At 35.8% G+C, this 22887-nt stretch overlaps 1 pseudogene; it reads left to right on the top strand.

Moving 5' to 3' along the window:
• The first annotated feature begins 18597 nt into the window (after positions 1 to 18597).
• LOC110207862 (SCY1-like protein 2 pseudogene) lies at positions 18598 to 22442 on the top strand (annotated as a pseudogene).
• Positions 22443 to 22887: the final 445 nt, after the last annotated feature.

Raw genomic sequence — 22887 nt, 5'->3', positions numbered from 1 at the left:
TAGTTTTTTACTTGATTCTCTAGGATTCTCTAAGTATATCATCATGTCATCTGCAAAGAGTGATAGCTTTGTTTCTTCTTTGCCTATTCTAATGCCTTCAATTTCTTTTTCTTCTCTTATTGCTAAAGCTAAGGTTTCCAGTACAATATTGAATAACAGTGGTGATAATGGACATCCTTGTTTCACCCCGATCTTATTGGAAATGCTTCTAGCCTGTCCCCATTACATATAATGCTTGCTGAAGGTTTTAGATATATGCTATTTATTATTTTAAGGAAGACTCCATTTATACCTATGCTTTCTAGTGTTTTTAATAGGAATGGGTGTTGTATTTTATCAAAAGCTTTTTCTGCATCTATTGAGATGATCATGTGGTTTCTGTTGGTTTTGTGTTGATATGCTCAATGATGCTGATAGTTTTCCTAATATTGAACCAACCCTGCATTCCTGGTATAAATCCTACCTGGTCATAGTGTATTATTCTTGTGATAAGTTGCTGCAATCTACTTGCTAGTATTTTGTTTAAAATTTTTGCATCTATATTCATTAGAGAAATTGGTCTATAATTTTCTTTCTCTATTTTGACTCTTCCTGGTTTAGGTATCAACACCATATTTGTATCATAAAAAGAATTTGGTAAGACTCCTTCTTCACCTATTTTCCCAAATAGTCTATATAGTATTGGAATTAATTGTTCTTTAAATGTTTGATAGAATTCCATGTAAATCCATCTGGCCCTGGAGATTTTTTCCTAGGGAGTTCATCAATGGCTTGTTCAATTTCTTTTTCTGAGATGGGGTTATTTAAGTATTTTACTTCCTCTTCGTTAATCTGGGCAATTTATATTTTTGTAAATATGTATCCATTTCACTAAGATTGTCAAATTTGTTGGCATATAGTTGGGCAAAATAATTCCTAATTATTGTTTTAATTTCCTCTTCCTTGGTGGTAGCTTCGCCCTTTTCATTCTTGATACTAGTAATTTGGTTTTCTTCTTTCTTTTTTTTAATTAAATTAACCAAAGGCTTATCTATTTTATTGTTTTTTTCATAAAACCAGCTCTTAGTTTTATTTATTAGTTCAATAGTTTTCTTAATTTCAATTTTATTAATTTTTCCTTTGGTTTTCAATATTTCTAATTTGGTGTTTAGTTGAGGATTTTTAATTTGTTCTTTTTCTAGTTTTTTTAGTTGTATGCCCAATTCATTAATCTCCTCTTTTTCTATTTTATTTATGTAAGCATTTAGAGATATAAAACTTCCCCTAAGAACTGCTTTCACTGCATCCCATAGGTTTTGGTATGTTGTCTCATTATTGTCATTCTCTTGAATGAAATTATTGATTGTTTCTATGATTTGTTGTTTGACCCAATCATTTTTTAGGATTAGATTATTTAGTTTCCAATTATTTTTTAGTCTATCTTTCCATGGCCCTTTATTACATATAATTTTTATTCTGTCATGATCTGAAAAGGATGCATTTAATATTTCTGCCTTTCTATATTAGATTGTGAGGTTTTTATGCCCTAGTACATGGTCAATTTTTGTGTATGTGCCATGTACTGCGAGAAAAAAGTATATTCCTTTCTATCCCCATTCAGTTTTCTCCAGAGGTCTATCATACCTAACTTTTCTAATGTTCTATTCACCTCCTTAACTTCTTTCTTGTTTATTTTGTGGTTAGACTTATCTAGTGCAGAGAGGGGAGGTTCAGGTCCCCCACTAGTATAGTTTTGCTGTCTATTTCTTCCTGTAACTCCCTGAACTTCTCCTGTAAGAATTTGGATGCTATACCATTTGGTGCATATATGTTTAGTAATGATATTACTTCATTGTCTATGGTGCCTTTTAGCAGGATGTAGTTTCCTTCCTTATCTCCTTTGATTAGATCAATTTTTGCTTTTGCTTTGTCTGAGATCAGGAGGGCTACCCCTGCTTCTTTCCCTTCAGCTGACACATAATATATTCTGCTCCAGCCTTCTACCTTTACCCTACATGTGTCACTCTTTTTCAAATGTGTTTCCTGTAAACAACATATTGTAGGATTATGGTTTTTAATCTATTCTGCAATCCATTTCTGTTTTGTGGGAGAGTTCATCCCATTCAAATTCACAGTTATGATTACTGTCTGTGTATTTTTCTCCATCCTTTCCCCCCCATTTATGCTTTTTCCTTTCCCCTCTTCACTAGTGTTTTGCTTTTGACCACTACCTCCTTCAGTCCCTTCCCCCTTTTATTATCCTTTCCCTTTTCTTCTCCTTTATTCTTACTGCTTCTTCCCTCCCTTCTTTCCCCCCCCCTTTTCTTTCCCTTTTTCCCTCCTACTGCCTATAGGGCAAGTTAGATTTCTATACCTAACTGATTATATTATGCCCTTCTTGAGCCAAATCTGATGAGAGTAAGGTTCAAACAATGCTCCCCCCCTTCTTTCCCTCTGCTGTAATAGGATTTTGTGTCTTTTCCTGTAATGTAATTTCCTTGTCTGCCTCCTCCTTTCTCAGTACATTTTCTAAGATCATATTGATCCACTTATTTGGATCCATTTAACCCACTTGATTAGATTTTTTTTTATCATTACATCAAAGTCAACTAATATCCACCCTCTTTATGTATACTCCTTTAACAAGGTGTAATAACAATACAGTTCTCAAGGGTTGCAAGTCTCATATTCCCTTGTAGGGGTTTAAACAGCCCCCCCTTATTAACAACATATTGTATCCTTCTGTCCCATTTACCTTTTTAAGTCCTTCTTGAGTCCTGTACTTGAAGATCAAATTTTTTGTTGAGCTCTGGTCTTTTTATCAGGAAAGTTTGGAAGTCTCCTATTTTGTTGAATATCCACCTCCTCCCTTGAAAAATGATGCTCATTTTTGCTGGGTAATTGATCCTTGGCTGCATTCCAAGCTCCTTTGCCTTACAGAATATCATGTTCCATGCCCTGTGGTCTTTTAATGTAGAAGCTGCAAGGTCCTTTGCAATCCTGACTGTGGTTCCATAATATTTAAATTTTCTTTCTGGCTGCTTGCAGCACCTTCTCTTTCATCTGATAATTTTGGAATTTTGCTATTATATTCCTTGGTGTTGTCAATTTGGGATCTCTTTCAGGTGGTGATCAGTGGAATCTTTCTATGGTTATTTTCCCTTCTTGTTCTAGGCCTTCAGGGCAGTTTTCCTGAAATATACTATCCAAGCTCTTTTTTTCATCATGATTTTCAGGTAGTGCAATAATTTTTAAATTGTCTCTCTTGATTCGATTTTCCAGGTAGGTTGTTTTACTGATGAGGTATTTTACATTTTCACCTTTTTTTTTCTTTTTTTTTTGTTGTTTCTGTTTGATTCTTGCTCTCTTGTAGAGACATTAGTTTCTATTTGTCCAATTCTAGTTTTTAAGAGATTGTTTTCTTTTGTTAGCTTTTGTACTTCCTTCTTCAACTGGCCAATTGCATTTTTTTATGGACTTGCTTTCTTCAGTGTACTCTTCTGTTAGTTTTTGTCCTTCCTTCTTCAATTGGCCAATTGTGTTTTTTAGGGACTTGTTTTCTTCAGTGTATTTTTTTTCCAATTGGCCAATTGTATTTTTGAAGGACTCTTCTACCTCTCTCATTTGACTATTAAAATCTTTCTTGAGCTCTTCTAAGAAGGCTTTTTGGACTTCAGACCAGTTCATATTCCCTTTTGTTGTTGCTGATGTGGGTTTGTTGACAATGTTGTCCTCTTCAGAATTTCTGTCTTGATCTTCACTCTTCTCATAATATGAATCTATGGTATGTTTCCTTTTATTCATGGTGTTTCTTTATTCCCTGGCCTTTAAAGAGATTGAGCTCTCCTGCTGTGGAGCAGAGGGTACTGACCCAAGCTTCTTGTGTAGGGAGGCTAGGTCTTGGTCACTGGCTTTGTTGCTGGGGCCTCTTATACTTGCAATTGCAGGCTGTAGGTTTCTGTCAGCTTACCTGGTGTTGGTCTGGAATCAGCAAGGCTGGAACTTTCAGGCAATTCTAGGTTGCCTGCTTTTCCTTTCCTTTAGCTTTCTTCAGCTCCTTTTAGATGGGTGCTGCAGGGTGTTTATCTGCCTAGGGCCCCCTTCAGTGTTGTCTCCCTCATTTCTGCTAATGCACTGGGAGATTCCTTTGTGGTTGAGTGCTGAGGCCCTGGTGTTTTTCTGAGCTGGCTTCCACTGGTTCCCATGCCCTCACTGAGGCACTCGGATGTCCAGGTATTGTTGTTTGCCTGCTCTACCACCTGGGCTTTAGGATTTCTTCACAATTGGAGGCTGCAGGGCTCCAACCACTCACCTGGTGTTGGGTTGGAATCAGCAAGGCCGGGGCTTTAGGAAGGATTTAGCTCATTTTCTTCACCTCCTTTCAGATGAATGCTGCTGGGTACTTATCCACCTGGGGCCCCTTGTAGTTCTGCCTCCCTTATTTTTGCTGAGGCACTGGGAGACCAGTTTGCTGGGCTGCTGGGCTGCTGCTCCCAGTCTTTCTTCTAGTTCAGGTGTTCCAGGATTTTTTTTCTAGGATGATATTTTTGGATTTTCATAGGTTGATATGGGAGAGTGAGTGCGATTGCCTTTTTATTCTGCCATCTTGGCTCCCGGAAGTGGAGTCCCCCTCCAAACAATTAAAAAAAAAACTTTTAAAATCCAATTTTGAGAGGAGGGGTGGAGCCAAGATGTCTGAGAAAAGTCAGGGACTCACCTACCCTCTCCCCAAAACCCCTTTAAACACCTTTAAATAATGTCATAATATAATTCCTGGAGCAGCAGCATCCAAAAAAGATGGAATGAAAAAATTTTCAAATCAAAGACAATTTAAAAGTTTTGTAGGAAAGTTATATTGCACTTGGGCAAGAGTGGAGCACAATCCAGTGCAGGACACCCAAGAACAGATCAGGCCACAGCAAACCAGAAACAGGCATTGGGAAACACTTAATCATCATCAGCAGTGGCTGTTTCCAGGGCTCTTGGCCCACAGACAGTAAGGGGGTAGAACAACTGGTCAGAAGGAGATTGCAGGGGTCCCTTTATTAGCACTGAGACAGGATTCTGTTGCTTTTCCAATACTCAGGTCTGGTTTGCACTCATGTGGCAGTTACAGGATGAGAAAGAACAGTAACATCCAGAGCTTTTAGTGACTGTGGAGCAGGGACCCTCCTCACAGTTCCAGGGCAGAAAAGAGTGCTTGTGGCTGCTCCTTAGAACACAAATAGAAAGACATTATGCTGGCAAGAAAGATCAAAATATATGTTCAGAAGAAGATGACAAGTCAAAACTCCCACATCCAGAGCCTCCAAGAAAAATATCAGTTGGTCTCAGGCCATGGAAGAGCTCAAAAAGGATTGTGAAAATAATATAAGAGAGGTAAAGCAAAAATTGGGAAGAGAAATTAGAATAATAAAAGGAAATAATAAAAACAAAAGCAGCAGCTTGGTTAAGGACACACACACACACACACACACACACACACAAATACTGCAGAAAATAGCATCTTAAATAACAGACTAGATCAAATGGAAAAGAGGTCGAAAAAGTCAATGAGCAAAAAAGAATGACTTAAAAAGCAGAATTGGCCAAATGGAAAAACAGGCAACAAAATTCACTGAAGAAAGAAATTCCTTAAATAATAGAATTGGCCAAATGGCAAAAGAAGTAAAAAAGCTCAGTGAAGGAAATGATTCCTTAAAACTTAGAATGAACCAAATGAAAACTAATGCTATTATAATAAATCAAGAGACAATATAACAAAGCCAAAGAAATGAAAATCTAGAAGACGATGTGAAATATCTCATTGGAAAAACAGCTGACCTGGAAAATATATCCAGGACATATAATTTAAAAATTATGGAGCTACTTTAAAGCCATGACAAAAAAAAAAAAAGAACCTAGATATCATCTTTCAAGAAATTATCTAGGAAAAATTTCCTGATATTCTAGAACTAGAGAGTAAAATAGAAATTGAAAGAATCCACTGCTTACATCCTGAAAGAGTTCCCAAAATGAAAACTGCCTGGAATATTATGGCCAACTTTCAGAATCTCATGTCAAGGAGAAAATACTGTAAGCAGCCAGAAAGAAACAATTCAAGTATTGTGGAGCCATAATCTGGACAACACAAAATTTATCAGCTTCTACTCTAAAGGATGTACTTTAAAAATCTAAAAAGTTGGAATATGATATTCTTGAGGGCAAAAGAGCCAGTATTAATACCAAGAAACATCTACCCAGAAAAGCTGAATATAAGACTTAAGGGGAAGAATAGATTTTCAATGAAATAGAGGACTTTCAAACATTTTTGATGAAAAAAATAGAATAAAAAAACTTTCAAATATAAGACTCAAGGGATGCATAAAAAGGTAAACAGGAAAGGGAAATTATAAGGGAATTAATAAGGGTAAACTTTTTACCTTCCAACATGGGGAGATGATACTTGTAATTCATAAAATCATTCTCAATATTAGGGTTATTAGAAGGAGTATATACATACATACATACATATATACATATATATATATATATATATATATATATATGTAGTTGGGATTTGGGAAGGTAAGCTGAATATGAAGGGATGATGTTGAAATATACACAATTAAGGAGTGAGAGAGGAATGTACTAGGAGAAAGGAAAAGGGAAAATAGAATGAGGTAAATTATTTCACATAAAAGAGTTAAGGAAAAACCTTTTACAGTGAAAGGGCAGATTGTGAAATGAGGGGGAGTGTGAACCTTACTCAAATCAGAATTGACTCAAAAAGGAAATAAAATACACACTCAAATTGGGTGTAGAAATCTGTCTTACCTTACACGTGTATAGAAGGAGAAAGAGATAAAAAAAAGGAGGGGGGGATAGAAAGCAGGGCATATTGGTGGATTGTGTATCAGGAGCAAAACACTTTTGAGGAGAGATTGGGTGGAAGGAGAAAGAGAATAGAATTAAAAGGGTAAATAAGATGGAGGGGAAAAATCAATAGTAACTCTGAAAACAATATTTGAAGGGAGTTTCTGATAAAGGCCTCATTTCTCAAACATATAAAGAACTGAGTAAAATTAACAAAAATAACAGCCATTCCCTAAATGATAAATGATCAAAAGATATTAACAGTTCTCAGATGAGTAATCAAAACTATGTATAGCCATATGAAAAAACACTCTAACTCCCTATTGATTTGAGAAATGAAAATTAAACAGTTATGGGGTACTACATCATAACTATTAGACTGGCTAATAACACAGAAAAGTTAATGACAAATGTTGGAAGGGATGTAAGAATAATGAAACATTAATGCATTCCTGGTGGAGTTGTGAACTGATTCAACCATTCTGTAAAACAATTTGAAACTTTGCCCAAAAGGCTATGTAGTACATGTCCTTTGACCTATCAATACTACTACTATGTCAATATCCAAAAAAAGATTAAAAAAATGAAAATGACCCATATGAACAAAATACTTATAGCAGGTTTTTCAGGCAGCAATAGATTGGAAATTGATGGAATTCTCATCATTTTGTGAATGGCTGAAAAAAAAAATGTGGCATGTGATTATGATGGAATATTATTGTGTTATAAGAAATGATGAGCAGGATGGTCTCAGAAACACCTGTGAAAGACTTACACGACCTGATGCTAACTGAAATGTATTATGCACAAAGTAACAGAAATATTGTAACATGATCAGCTAGGAATGACTCAGATATTCTCAGCAATACAATGATTCAATACAACTTGGAAGGACGTTTGATGAAAAAATGCTGATCATCCCCAGAGAAAGAATGGATGGTGTCTGAATACAGATTGAAGCATACTTCTATTACTGTCTTTAATTTTCTTGAGGTTATTTGTTTTCGTCTATCTTTTTCAGAACATGACTAATATGGAAATGTTTTGCATGACTACAGATTCATAATCTACAATTAACTGATTGCCTTCTGAAGGAAGAGGTGTAGGGAAAGAGGAAGGGAGAGTATTTGAAACTCAAAATTTTGAAAACAAATGTTATAAATTATTTTTACACAAAATTAGGGAAAAATAAAACACTGAATATATTTGAAAACAATTACCAGCAGAAGCATATTTTGGACAGAATCAATTAAAGTGCAGACTGAGACACTTTTCCAGCCTAAGGCAACTTAGAAGGTCACCAGGAGAAGTCTTTGACAGTGGGGTGGGGACTTGCCCAGAGTGCCACTGCAGCAACTATGGTGGGCCTTTGAGGCTGAAGACAGCAGTGGCTTTAGAAGCTCTCACCCCAGAGATGATAATGGAGTAAGACAGCTTGTCAAATAAATAATACATGGTTCCATTTGCTGGCACTAGATGAAGCTAGTAAATGCATTCAATTCTAGGTGGAAGTTACATGGTATATAGGAACACTTTTGGTTCTCCCTAGGGAGCAAAGTTCCTGGTTTCATGTGTGACTACAGTAGACCAGGTGACCTGGTCACAATTTTAAGAGCCTTGAGGAATGCTAGTGCTTTTGACTACAAGGTAGCAGTTATCCTTTCTTGGTGAGAACAGAGCACAGAAAAGGAAAGCAGAGACCATACCTATCCCAGGATTATACCACCTTGAAGGCACCAAAAATTGTAGTCCCCAGAATAAACTGAAAACAGCAGCACAAAAGAGCTTGAAACTTGGAACAGTACCTTCTCATTCCCAATTGAGCAGAGCCAGACTTTAATATAATGTTAAATTCAAGCAATAGGCTTGAGAAATGTGCAAACAAAAACAACAAAATGATTTGACCACAAAAAGCTAATATGGTGACAGAGAAGACCAAGACATGAACTCAGAAGAAGACAACAATATGAAAATACGCAAAAGGAAAGCCTCAAAGAAAACAAAAATGCTTAGAATAAATTAAAACAAAAATTCCTGGAAGAATTAAGGAAAGATATAAATATGGTACAGGGAAAATTTGGAAAAGAAATGAGTGACTCAAGAAAGTTATGAAAAGAAAACCAACACCTTGGTAAAAGAGCAAAAAGTAAAAGAGCACTAAAGAGAACAACTTTTAAAAAAAAAAAGCAGAATGGACCTAATGGTGAAAGAAGCACAAAGATTCACTGAAGAAAATAACTCTTTATAAAGGCAGAATAGGCCAAATGGAAAGGGAGGTAAAAAAAAATCACTAAAGAACAGTATTCCTTAAAAATTAGAATTGGGTGAGTGGAAGCCAATGACTCTATGGGACATCAATAAATAATAAAACAAAGCCAAAAATTAAAAGAAATAGGAGAAATTTTGAAATATCTCATGGGAAAAAATGACCTGGATAACATATCCAGGAGAGATAACTTAATAATTATTTCACTCCCTGAAATACATGAATTTAAATTAAAAAAAGTCTAGACATCATATTTCAGGAAATTTTTCTTAAAAACTTCCTGATAACTTAGATCAAGAGGGTAGAATAGAAGTTGAAAGAATCCACCAATTATTTCCTGAAAGAAATCCCAGAAAGAAAACTCCAAATTTATAATAGTCTAATTGTTGTGTTCCTTCATCAAGAAGTAAATTTTTCCAGCTGTCAGAAATAAACAATTCAAATATCATGGAGTCACAGTGAGAATTATACAAGATTTAGCAGATTCCACATTAAAAGATTCCCCATTAAACTTGAAATATGATATTCCAGAGGGCAAAAGACAGGATTACAACAAGACTGAACATAATTATTCAGGAGGGAAATGGACATTTATTGAAATACAAAAATTTTAAGCAATCCTAATATAAAGATCAGAAATGAATAGAAAATTTGACATTCAAACACAGGACTCAAGAGAAGCATAAAATGGTAATCACAAAAGAGAAATCATAATAGAATAAATAACATTAAACCATTTACCTCTCTATATGTGAAATTAATTCATGTAACTTCTTAGAAATTTATAATTTTTACAGCAATTACAACAAGTCTGCACAGAGAGAGGACATGGGTCTGAGTCAGTTATGCTGGGGTGATCCAAAAAAAGTAAGAGGTGAGAAAGAGGGATACTCTGGGAGAAGTGAGAGGTAAAGTGAGGAAAATTTTCTTACATAAAGGGGTCATCATAGGAAGAGCCTTTATATTGAAAGAGTTAAGAGGGAGTGGAGAGTGATGGGCAATCCTTGTACCTCACTGTCGTCTGAATTGGTTCAAAGAGGGACGAATCCATATATGTGTGTACATATACATACGTATGTACATACATACATGCGTGCATGCATGCACACACATGCAATCTCAATTAGGTATAGATAACTATGTTACCAATAGGGAAATAAGAAGTGGAAGGGATAATAGATAAGGTGGGGGATGAAAGAAAGGGAGGACAGATTAAGAAAGATAATGGTGACAAGCAAAACAGACGTTTGAGGAGGGACAGCATAAAAAGAACTAAGAGAAGGATAAACTGAACCAAATTGGATGGAGGGAAATATACGGTTATTAATCATAACTGTGAATGTGAATGGGATGAGTTCAGCCATAAATCTGAAGCGGATAGCAAAATAGAAACCAGAATTGTACAATATGTTTTTTTTTAATTGTCTTTATTTACAAGTTAGAAACAACTGACACAGGGAAAAGGGAGAAGATTGAGCTCAAATAACCTTTTGGGGAGACAGTGAAAGTATGACCCCATGGATTCCAATAGAGTAGCTTCCCTCCTCAGAGTCTAGGGATACTGCTTAGCACATTTCCTACAACCCTACACCATTTAAAATGAATTAAACAACTACAGAAAATACAACTTTTGCAGGAGCATGGGAAGCTGGTAGTTTTGACCTCAAGCTTCAGCCCAAGTTTATACATACCCAAGATACTGCACTTACTTCAACATATTTTAAATGCGGAGCTCCATACCCAAGGGTAATACCCTTCTCCTGTAATTGTATCCCTTTTAGGGAACATCCATGTATTCCTCCTCCTTTGAAGAGCCAGCTTTATCACACTGGGGAATGGGATGAGGAAATATCAAAGTCAGAGTTAACCCTTAGGGAGGACTACAGGAATATGGTCCTGCAGACTTTATTCTTCTATTGTTGTCTGCCCACTTAGCCTAAGTTGGAATCACTGGTATAAGAAGACAATGATAAGGGTGATGACAATCTGTAGTCTGAGCTAGAACTTGTGGCACACAGGAGTGACACTGCCACCTGCTGTGTTGACTGTACTTTTAAACTTGCCTTCCTAGCGGGCTTCTTGGTAAAATTGAACAGACCACTTATTTTCAGCAGATGCTTCTCAAGTTCTCATTTCTTTTCCAGAACTAATTCTTTCTTCATCTTACCCACTGGCATTTTGATGATATAAGGTTCCCATGGCTTCTTGCACAAGGATTAAAAGACAGTACTCAGGTTCTCACAGTATGGATGCTTTAAGTTTCAAAATGGATCTCAATGTCATCAGTATTTCAGTCACAGTGTGAGGGCTCACTGGCCTGGATGATGTGGACCATGTGACCTAGCTCCTCTCCAGGTAACTTACTGATGTCCAGGCTTAGCTGTCATTACTGATCATAATTCATTGGCTACCTTCACTCCTGTTCCTCTGCACCACAGGCAGCAGTAGGTGACGGTGAGGCTCCTCATCTCCTTCTTTAAGGCCCTGGAGGCACCACTTCCAGAAAGACCAAAGCCAAGAGGCAAGAGGCCCTGATGCTCTAGGTGCTGCTACTTTAATCATCACCTATATTCATGCTGTATTTCTTGGGCCAGACAAACAATATTGTTTATAAAAGAAACACTTGAAGTAAAGAGTAAAAATAAAAGAGTGCTTCACAATGTGTATCCTCTAGTTCAAGCAAAAAAAAAAGGTGGCAATCATGATCTCAGAAAAAGCAAAAATACATCTAATTAAAAGAGATAATCAGATAAATTACATTTTGTTAAAATGTACCATACACAATGAATATCAAAATTACAGAAAATTTCTCTGGAAAATACCTAATTTCTCAAATATATAGGGAACTAAGTTAAATTTATAAAAAATAAAGACTAGAGTATAAGTAAGTGGTTAAAGAATAAGTAGGTTCTTGATCAGGTTCCCTCTCTTCATTCTGCTACTACATCTTTCTCTCTAGATATTTGCTTTGGTTTTCTTCATTGAGATTTCTGGTTTTGTAGTTGAAAGATATTAATGTTAAATTATGAGGATAATCTTTGAGACTTCATTGACATCAGATAGGTCAAGAGAGTTTATCATTTCCTCATTTCTTAGTTTATATCACTTAGCAATAAGCTAATATACATTTTTTAACATATTGTAAACTTTAATATTGAAACACAAAATAAGAAAAGACAAAAAAAAAAGCATGCCATGTGCACAGCAGAAGATAAGGGAGGATTCAAAATATATAGCAATTCATTTCCATTTCAAGAAAGGCTTAATGATAAATACTGTGCCTTGATTTAAGAACTGTCCGTCTTTTCTTTCCTTCCTCATTAGCTTTCATTTGTTTTCTGCTGTGCACTTTTTACTTTGTTCTTTTCCTCCCTCAGAAGGCTACAATTAAGTTCACAGGTATGTATATGTATATAAATATACACATAAATATGTACATGCATACACACATATATAGACATACACTTTCCCAGACAAATTCCACTTCTGATCTTTGTTTCCATGTTTGTATCTTTTATTTTATCCCTCCTAACTCCTCTACTTTACTTCTACCCTCTATCTTGCCCTCCTATTACTCAACCAATTCTGACTCCAAGGATCCCTCCCTTATCCTCCCATTGCCATAAATCTAAACAACCTTCTATACCCCCACATTAATTTATTCCCTCACCCTCCCCTCTAGAGATCCATCCTTTATCCTCTCCACCTCTCTGTCCCCTCTGGGTTTTATTTCTTTCTGTATTTAGAAGACTTTTTACATTCATATATATTCATATATGTGTGCATCTGTGTGTGTGTATGTATATGTATATATGTATGTGTTTATGTATGTAGGTAGGTATATATATGTATGTATATGTATATATAGATATATATAGATATAGATATATATGTATATATAGATATGGATATAGATAGGTATAAGTATATGTATTGTTTCCTCTTAAACTCATTCTTAATGAAAGTAGATTTCCCTCCTCCCCTAGCTAATGCCTCTGTGTCAGTTCTTCTGTCACACTTCATTTGTATAAAATAATTACTCTTTTCAGCTGTTCCTAAGTGGTTTTACTTTTTAAAGTCATATTACACTCAGGTATTGCTTCTTCTGATCACCAGTATGGAATGCCCACATCAGAGAAGGTGTTGTGCTCTATAAGCAAAGCAGAATTGAAATAGCTCAAGAGAAAAACAAGATGCACAAATTTACGGAATCCACACCATATGTTCACATGAATTATTTGTGCCTGGTCTGTGGTAGAACATTCCAAGCTGATCAGCCACAGTTGTATACAATGAAACTTGACTCTAGCATAGTGATGTCATTATGGTCCTCCTCGAGAACAAAAGACAATCAATCATACTCAGGTCTACCCCAATCTTTTCTATAAACTACCCAATTACTAATAACAATCTTAGACATACATTTTACATTTTATATGCATACAAAGCAAACAGTCTGTCTTTATTGAGTCCCGTGTAATTATCTTTGATATATACCCTATATTTTTCTTGGTTCTTATATGTCAAATATTCTATTAAGTTCAGGTTTTTTTTTTTTAACAAAGTCCTGAAAGTTTGACAGTTCATTAAATCTTCATTTTTTCCACTAGGATTATGCTTAATTTTGGGTATGATACATGGTTCAGGCAAAACTCCAGTTATTTTGCTCTTCAGTATATAGTGTTCTAAGACTTGCGGTCTTTTAGTTTCACTGCTGCTGGATCTTTTGTGATTCTGATTGTGGCACTGCCATATTTAATGTTTTTTTTCTTGTTACTAATAATATTTTATCCTTGAAATGATGGTTTCAGAATTTGACTAAAGTATTCCTATGGATTTTCTTCAAAGGATCACTTTCAAGTAGGAATTGGTGGGATTTTTTCTATTTCTATTTCCCCTCTTATTCTAATGTTCCAGGACAATTTTTTCTTTAATTATTTCTTGTATTATTCTATAAAGATTATTTTTTTATTATACATTTCAGGAAGTACAATTATTCTTATGTTTTGTCTTCTTAATCTGTTCTCCAGATTAGCTGCTTTTTCTTATGAGATCTTTTACATTCTGTTGTAGTTTTTTTGTTCTTTTTTTTAACATAAATTTATTTATTTTTAGTTTTCGATATTTACTTCCACAAGATTTTGAGTTCCAAATTTTCACCCCATCTCCCCCTGCCCCCCTCAAGATTGCATGCATTCTGGATAGCCCTTCCCCTAGTCTGTCCTCTCTTCTATCTCTCCCCACCTTCTCTTATCCCCTTTCCCTTCTATTTTCCTGTAGGTCAGGATAGACTTCTGCACCCTATTTCCTGCATTACTTATTTCCCAGTAGCGCGTGAAAGCATTTTTTTAAACATATGTTTTTAAAACATTAGGTTTCCATTTTTTTCCCTTCTTTCCTCCCCACCCACCCTCATTGAAAAGGCAAGCAACTCTGTATAGGTTTTATATGTGCAGTTATGCAAAACACTTCCATAGTAGACATGTTGTGAAAAACTAACTCTATTTCCCTTAATCCTATCCTGCCCTCCCATTTATTCTATTCTTTCTTTTGACCCTGTCCCTCCTCAGAAGTATTTCTTCTGATTACCCCTTTCCCAATCTGCCCTCCTCTCTATCATCCCCCTGCTCTCTTGTCCCCTTCTCCCCATTTTCCTGTAGGGTAAGACAGATTTCCATACCCAATTGAATGTGTATGTTATTCCTCCTTAAGCCAAATCCTATGAGAATAAGATTCCTCATTCCCTCTCACCTTCCCCTGTTTCCCCTCCACTGTAAGAGACTTTTCTTTTCTGTTTTTTTTGTGATAATTTACCCCATTCTACCTCTCCCTTTCTTCTCTGTGTATATCCTCTCTCATCCCTTAATTTTATTCTCCAGATATGACCCCTTAATCTTCAACTCACCCTGTGCCTCTATCTATCTATCTATCTATCTATTATCTATCTATCTATACATACATATATTTTTTTCCTCCAACTACCCTAATACTGACAAAGTCTCATGAGTTATAAATATCATCTTTCCATGCAGGAATGTAAACAGTTCAATCTTAATAAGTCTCTTATGATTTCTCTTTCCTGTTTACCTCTTCATGTTCCACTTGAGTCCTGTATTTGAAAGTCAAATTTTCTATTCAGCTCTGGTCTTTTCATCAGATATGCTTGAAAGTCCTCTATTTCACTGAATGACCATTTTTTCCCCTGAAGGTTATACTCAGTTTTGCTGGGTAGGTGATTCTTGGTTGTAATCCTATCTCCTTTGCCCTCCGGAATATTATATTCCATGCCCTGTGGTCCTTTAATGTAGAAGCTGCTAAATCTTGTGTTATCCTGATTGTGTTTCCACAGTACTTGAATTGTTTCCTTCTGGCAGCTTGTAATATTTTCTCCTTGACCTGGGAACTCTGGAATTTGGCTACAATATTCCTAGGAGTTTTCCTTTGGGGATCTCTTTCAGGAGGAGATCTGTGGATTCTTTCAATTTCTATTTTGCCCTCTGGTTCTATATATCAGGGCAGTTTTCCTTGATAATTTCTTGAAAGATGATGTCTAGGCTCTTTTTTTGATCATGGCTTTCAGATAGTCCAATAATTTTTAAATTCTCTCTCCTGGATCTATTTTCCAGGTCAGTTGTTTTTCCAATGAGATATTTCAATTTTTTCTAATTTTTCATTCTTTTGGATTTGTTTTACAGTGTCTTGATTTCTCATAAAGTCACTGCTTCCAATTGCTCTATTCTAATTTTTAAGGAAGTATTTTCTTCAGTAATCTTTTGGACTTCCTTTTCCATTTGGCCAATTTTTCTTTTTAGGGCATTTTTCTCCTCATTGGCTTTTTGGACCTCTTTTGCCATTTGGGTTAGGCTATTTTTTAAGGTGTTATTTTCTTCAGCATTTTTTTGGATCTCCTTTAGCAAGCTGTTGACTTGTTTTTCATGATTTTCTTGCATCACTCTCATTTCTCTTCCCAGTTTTTCCTCTACTTCCCTTACTTGCTTCTCAAAATCCCTTTTGAGCTCTTCCAAGTCCTGGAACTGATTCATATTTTTCTTTGAGGCTTTGGATGTAGGAGCTTTGATTTTGTTGTCTTCTTCTGGTTGTATATTTTGATCTTCTTCTTCACCAAAGTAAGATAATATAGTCTGACTCTTTTTGTGCTGCTTGCTCATGATCCTGGCCACTTATTTGAGTTTCAAACTCTTTGTTAAGGTAAGAGTCTGCTTCCAATATGGAGAATGTACTGTCACAGGCTTCGGGTGTTTGTACAGCTGTTTTCAGAGATACTTGAAGGGACCTGTAAATTTTCAGTTCTTCAAAGGTGGTATGATAAGGCACCTGTGACCACAACTACTCCTGTCTGTCCTGTAACTGTGAGGAGGGTTTTCTTTCTACAGCCACTACAAGCTCCACCACATCAGTGATCCTCCTTGTCCCAGGACTGCAGCCCAGAACTGTGACCCAGATCCAAGCATGGTCAAAGCAAGAGATTCCTGTCTCAGCACTGGCAAAGAGATCCCCTGCAATCCTTCTCTGATCAGCCACTGAATTCCCCTCAGTCTATGGGCCAGAAGCTCAGGAGGCAGCTGCTCCCCAGAGCTGCACTTTCATGGAACTGGAGATGCACCCCCTTCTTCTCTCTCAGCACCACAGAAACAGAGTTTTCCCACTGACCTTTTAAGTTGTCTTTGGCATTCGTGGATTGAGGAGTCTGGAAACCACCACAGCTGCCTGTGATTCAGTCCTCTGAGGCCTGCTCCAGGTTCGCATTCGCCTGTGTGCCCGTGCCAGCCTGTGTTCTACTCCCAGCCTGGAGCAATATGCCTTTCTGATCAATCATCCTAGTTGTTTCAGGCTGGAAATTTGTTTCACTCTGTCTTTTTTGTGGGTTCTGCTGCTTTAGAATTTGTTTAGAGACATTTTTTATGAGTATTTGGAGGGGCTTGGGGGAGAGCTCAAGCAATCACTGTGTTCACTTCACCATCTTGGCTCTGCCCCTCTCCTTACACTCTTTTTGCTCTGCAAAATTACCCTTTTTTATCGTTTATATTTTGTTTTATTATTTCTTTCTCTCTTATAACTTCATTGGCTTCCCCTTGACCAATTCTGATTCTCAAAGAATAATTTTCTTCCTTAACATTCTGTATCTTCTTTTTAATTGGTTTACTTAATTTCATAATCTTCTTGTATTCTTGAATTGTTATTATTTTTTAAGATGTTCCTCAATCTCTCTCATTTAATTTTTAAAGTCTTTTAAAGTCCTTCTATGAATTATTTTTGATCAGGCGACCAGTTGACTTTACTCTTTGGTATAGAAGAGGGTTTCCTTACTTCAGTTTTTCTTTTCCTCCTCTGAAAATAACCCTGTTCTTCTCTATTCCCATAATAACTCTTTGTGGGTGGATTATTTCTCCTTTGCCTGTCCATTTTTTTTATTAGTAGTAAATTTGTTTCTATAACCACCTCTAGTCCTGGGATGCAGAGGATGGTGCCTCTGGCCTCAGATCCTTAAGTTCTCCCTTCTAACTTGGAACTGGAACCAAGACCTCTAGCCTCCTGTAAGTGTCCAGAGCCAGCGACATCCCTGCACCAGCTTCTGCACTCACTGGTTCAAAAGGAATGTGCTGATTCCTTCTATCCCATGAAGCATCTCCACAACACAGCTGAGTCTGGATCCTTGTGCACAGAGGTTCCCTTGATTCACCCTAGCACAGATGCCAAAACCTTCATTTTCCGCAGGGGTAAAAGTTCCTGTGTCTGGAGCCCAGGCAGGTTCCCAACCCAGCCAATCATAGGGTTTGCTGCTTGTTGTTTCAGTGGACCTAGGATTTATTCTGGAGATGTTTACTCTTCACAAGGACCAAACCTCATCCTTGGACTTTTCTTCACACCTTCTCTGATTGTACCAGGAAGAACCCTGTGCTTCTCCTCTTATTCACTTTTACCACTCAATATTTGCCCTAAAGTGCTATTTCATCTTTTTTTTTTTTTGGTGGGGAAAAATCTTGAGAGCTTTAAATTTTCTGACCTACTCTGCCATTTTCTCAGAATCATCCCTCACTTACTTCTAATATAAAAGGAAATAGGAGATAGACTTTTGATCTTATTATAATTAAAATGAGATCAAGTGAAACACCTTCCAGTATACAAAGACTTAGGAGTTATCTGCAAATTTGTCTGCTCTCTAAATTAAATCATTGAAAGTCATATTTATAATTTTAAGTCTAAAGTTTTTTGACAGCTATAAAAATGTTTTTAATCAATTTAAGTATCTGATGGAGATTATGCAAATGCAAACACAAATCTTTCTGTACCAAAAAACCCAAAAAGATCCTCTTAATTTTAGTGTCTTATTCTGTTTATTATGTCTAATTTACGCTGTACATAACTTGTTTTTATGTATCTGTTTTCATTTTGTCTCCTCTATTGAATTGTGAGTTATCCAAGGGCAAGGACTATCTTTTACTTTTTTTTTTTTTGTATCCCCAGAACTTAGCAAAATGGCTCAAGTAATTCCTAACTGATAAATGGTCAAAGGATAAAAACAGGCAGTTTTCATAAGGAGGCAAAATTATCTATAGTCATATGAAAATGCTCTAAATTACTATTAATTAGGGAAAGGCAATTTGAAAATACTCTGAAGTATCACCTTACACCTACAAGAAATGGGAAATAGTAGAGGGGATGTCGAAATTTTGGAACACTAATAAACTGTTAGTATAGTTTTGAACTGGTCCAATCATTCTGGAGAACAATTTGAAACTATGCCCAAAAGGCTATAAAACTGTGCATATTCGTTGACTCAACAGTATCACTATTAGGTCTTTACTAGGAAGAGCTCAAAGGAAAAATAAAAGAAATTAAGTATACAAAAATATAACAGTTCTTTGTGTGTTGGCAAAGCCTTAGAAATTGAGGGGATGCTCATCAGTTGGGAAATGGTTGAACAAGCTGTGGCATATGATTGTGATGGACTACTATTGTGCTGCAAGCAATTCTGAGAGTGCTTTCTGGAAAAAAAAGTGGGAGACCTATATGAACTCACACAGTTAAATAAAAATAACCAGATCACTATGCAAAAGAATAATGTTTTAATGATGATCAGTTGAAAAATGCAGTTATTCTGATCAATAAAATGGTCCAAAACAATTCCAAAGGTCTCATAATGAAAAAAAAAGTTATCCCAATTTGGAGAAAGAATGGATGAATTCTGAGTGCAAATTGAAGGATAATTTTCTTGCTTTATTTTTTTTTTTTGCATTTTAAAAATATAGCCAATATGAAAATATGTCTGGCATCATTTCATATGTATAATTAATATTTTGCTTGCCTTTCAATGGGTGTGGGAGAGAGGGAGGAGATCCAGAAATCAAAATTTGAAAATAAAAGAAGGTTAAAAATAAAGAAATAATGTATTTAAATAAAGAAAATGAATTAGTTACATCTTTCAGCAGCCTATAAGTAGTACTGATAAATGACATATTGGGTCCTGACTACCTTTTGGCTCCTGGAGCTTGAGCAGTGATAGGGGCCATGTAAGCAGCATTTGTGGCAGAAGAGTACCTGAAGTAACAGCATAGCAGCTGACAGTAAGTGAATCTGTGCACCCATTCCTGGGTCGATGGGGGCTGGTGACTTGACCAGGCAAATAAAATTGCATAGTATTGCAGCCATAGCTCCGTGCTGAATAAATGGAAAAGTACTGTTACAAAAGTAACATTTAATGTCACTAGCGCAGTAAAGGAAAATTTTATTACCAAGGAATTTGATGTCGGTCAACATGTTGCCAGTGGTAGCAATGGACTAGCTTGGAAAATTTTAATGGCATAAAAAGCCAACTAAACAGGAAGTAGCTGTTTTTGTCTTTGATTAAGATATCAACAAATATCAAGAATCTCAAAAGGATCAGATCATTGGCTCTCTAAAATAAGGGGTACAGAAGTTAACCTGGCTTTGAGACCTTGAACTTTTAACTGTCCAGCATGCTTTAGAAGAATCCACAGGCTGCTTGCCGTTTTATACAGAACCAATATGTGCAAGTTTAACTAATATTCTTGGGAACTGGTCAAATATATATTCTACTGTCCCTTGGAATTAAGGAGTATAAATCTTATGATGTAGAAGTAAAATAAGGATTGCTTTAGGTTTCTGAAGGATTGTCATTTTTACACAGCTGTGTAGGAAGGCTTAAGGGAAACCCTACTCCAGATAATATAGCATTGAATAAAATGGGAACCGGGAAAATAATGGACTTTGATTTTTTTTTTAGACCATCAACCAAGTCCTTCTGAAAAAAAGCCTAATGTTCCTTAGAAAGAATGGGATTCAAATTTACCTTTATTATACTAGTCCAGTCCTAAATATTTAGCTTCTGAATATATACTTTCCATATGCAGAGACAGCAATTGATATATACTCTTTGGTGGCTATTGTTTATGCTGTATTTAGTAAAAGAAAACCTATTTCTGAAATCAATAATCAAGAGATATATGTGCATGTGCATATAGATAGATACATAGATACACAAATATGCACATATAACTGTATTTATGTGTATATTATATATGTATATGTACACATATACACACGCATATATACATGTGTTTTTATTTATTTACATTTGTGTATATATTTACACATATACACATGTCTGTAATATGTGCGTATACTTCTATGTACACATAATTACACCTATGTGTATATGCATGCATGTGTACACATGTGTAATATACACATAGAAACACTTCAGTATGCTTTGGGATCGGCTAATTCATCTAGGATCTAGTTTTCTTCAGAACATACCTGAGGAAGCTCTGGAACATATGAAATTACTTTTAGAATAACTATAACACTTACTCCAGTTGCAGATTAAATGACAAATATTTCCTTTTTTGATGATGTTGGTACTGTAATACTATAACATTTTGATTCTATTCAAAAAACATAATCTTCAGGAAACACAGTTTTTCAAATGACTCCTACAAAGTTCTGTCCAAATTTCCTAAGCACGTGATAGTGCAATAATTTTGCCTTGCTTAACCTCAGAACTTCTAGACCCTAATATGGTACCTTTTGTTTTGCACAATGTTGCACTAATTGCTATGGAATATAACAAAGAAGTATATAATAAATTAATTTTGCTGGAACATGCCCCCATCTTTAAAAGGCAGGGGCTTATCAATGTTTTGTGATTTTTTCTGAATTTTTTTCTGGAAAAAAATAGATTTATTCTCAAACAAAATACCTCCAGATGAAATAAAGAATAGTGTTCTACTAGATGCTTAGAAAGCCCCTTCCATTTAAATCCAGGAAGTTTTCCTAAACATCATTTCAACTTTTGAAAAGTTCAATGACTATCCATCTGTGAAAAATTTGTTGATACCTAGAATCAAAAACTGGTATTTATAAACCTTATCCCTTGCTGATCATGTAAATTCATCAGTGTGCTTATGAAAGATTTTTAGGGAAAAAATGGATAAATGGTTTTTACTTGATGACATTCTACCCTTTCTACAACAAATTCCATTCAAGGAACCTGTGGTCCTCATGAGGACTTTAGGTATTTACAAGTGTACTTTTCCTCATAAGAAGTTTGGAATCAACAAGGAATAGCTTGCTGGGAAAGTTTTACCTCATCTGATGCCTCAGAGTGTTTAAGATAATCTCAGTTAGATCAATTATTTTTTTTTTAATTTTGGTCATCAATGATTCCTAGATTGGAAATGGAAGATAAAAAAAAAAAAAACTGGAGTAACTTCATATGTTGCAAGAACAGCAGAAATCTTCAGATATCACCAAATATATGCACTTGAAGAGATGAAAATTACTAATTCTGGTAGTCAGATTTACAAGGTCTTTAACAATATTGGAGTAGACCTTCTAATTGCTTGTGAATCAGACAGTAAAGAGAAAGGGTACAGACTGTGCAGAAAAAAGCATCACTACGACTTGAAGAGATACAAAACTTAACAGAAGAGCATGAACAGGCACAGAAGTAGAAAAGTCAGTGGCCACTCAAACCTGGGTCCCACACATTTGTGGGGCCCATCAAACAGACCAAGTATTTCACAGATACTTGATGAATTATAGGTCTTCTTTGACCAGTCTTTCTGTTAGGACGCACCAAATTTCAGCTTCCCCCAACTATTCTTCAGTTTCATCTATGAGAATGGGCATGATTTTCCCCCCACACCTATTGATAATTAAAAGAAAAAAAATGATGAATGGCCTACATGTTAATATACATTTTAAAGTACTAACATTCAACTTTCTACCCAGTGCAAAACAGTGTCTCTTCAGAAGCCCAAACACATTGGCAATAGTCCAGTTGAACTCGGACTTTTGATCTAGTTTATCAAACCTCCATGCTCAGAGGACTTCAGCTGGAGTGTCAAAATAGTCAGCAATCAGACCCACAAATATGTCTGCTTTGGACAATCAGTTTGGGCCTCAGAAGCCAATGTCAACACAAGCCATTTATATGAATATAAACCAATGGCTTAATCAATTCATATGTCCTCAAGGATTCCCAGAAACAGAAATCTTAGTAAGGAAACAACTGAATGTTGTAACCTTTTCTCTAACCCACAAAACTTTGCACAGCCAGCCAACATGACCAGTAATAGGTAACCTAACAATGATTTAAAAGCTTTTTTTTTTTTCCAGGAAGATATCTTGTATTTGTTTGTTTGTTTTTGAAGAAATATTAATCATGGTTTCATGATTAAACCAAATCTGATTTCAATCTTGGTATGTTTTATTTGGAAGAACTTGCTCTACAGGAAAGAATC

The sequence above is a fragment of the Phascolarctos cinereus genome, unplaced genomic scaffold (assembly GCF_003287225.1).
Source record: "Phascolarctos cinereus isolate Bilbo 61053 unplaced genomic scaffold, phaCin_HiC Scaffold_4;HRSCAF=312, whole genome shotgun sequence".
NCBI lineage: Eukaryota > Metazoa > Chordata > Mammalia > Diprotodontia > Phascolarctidae > Phascolarctos > Phascolarctos cinereus.
The sequence above is the reverse complement of the archived record's forward strand: the minus strand, read 5'-3'. Positions and strand labels throughout refer to the sequence as shown.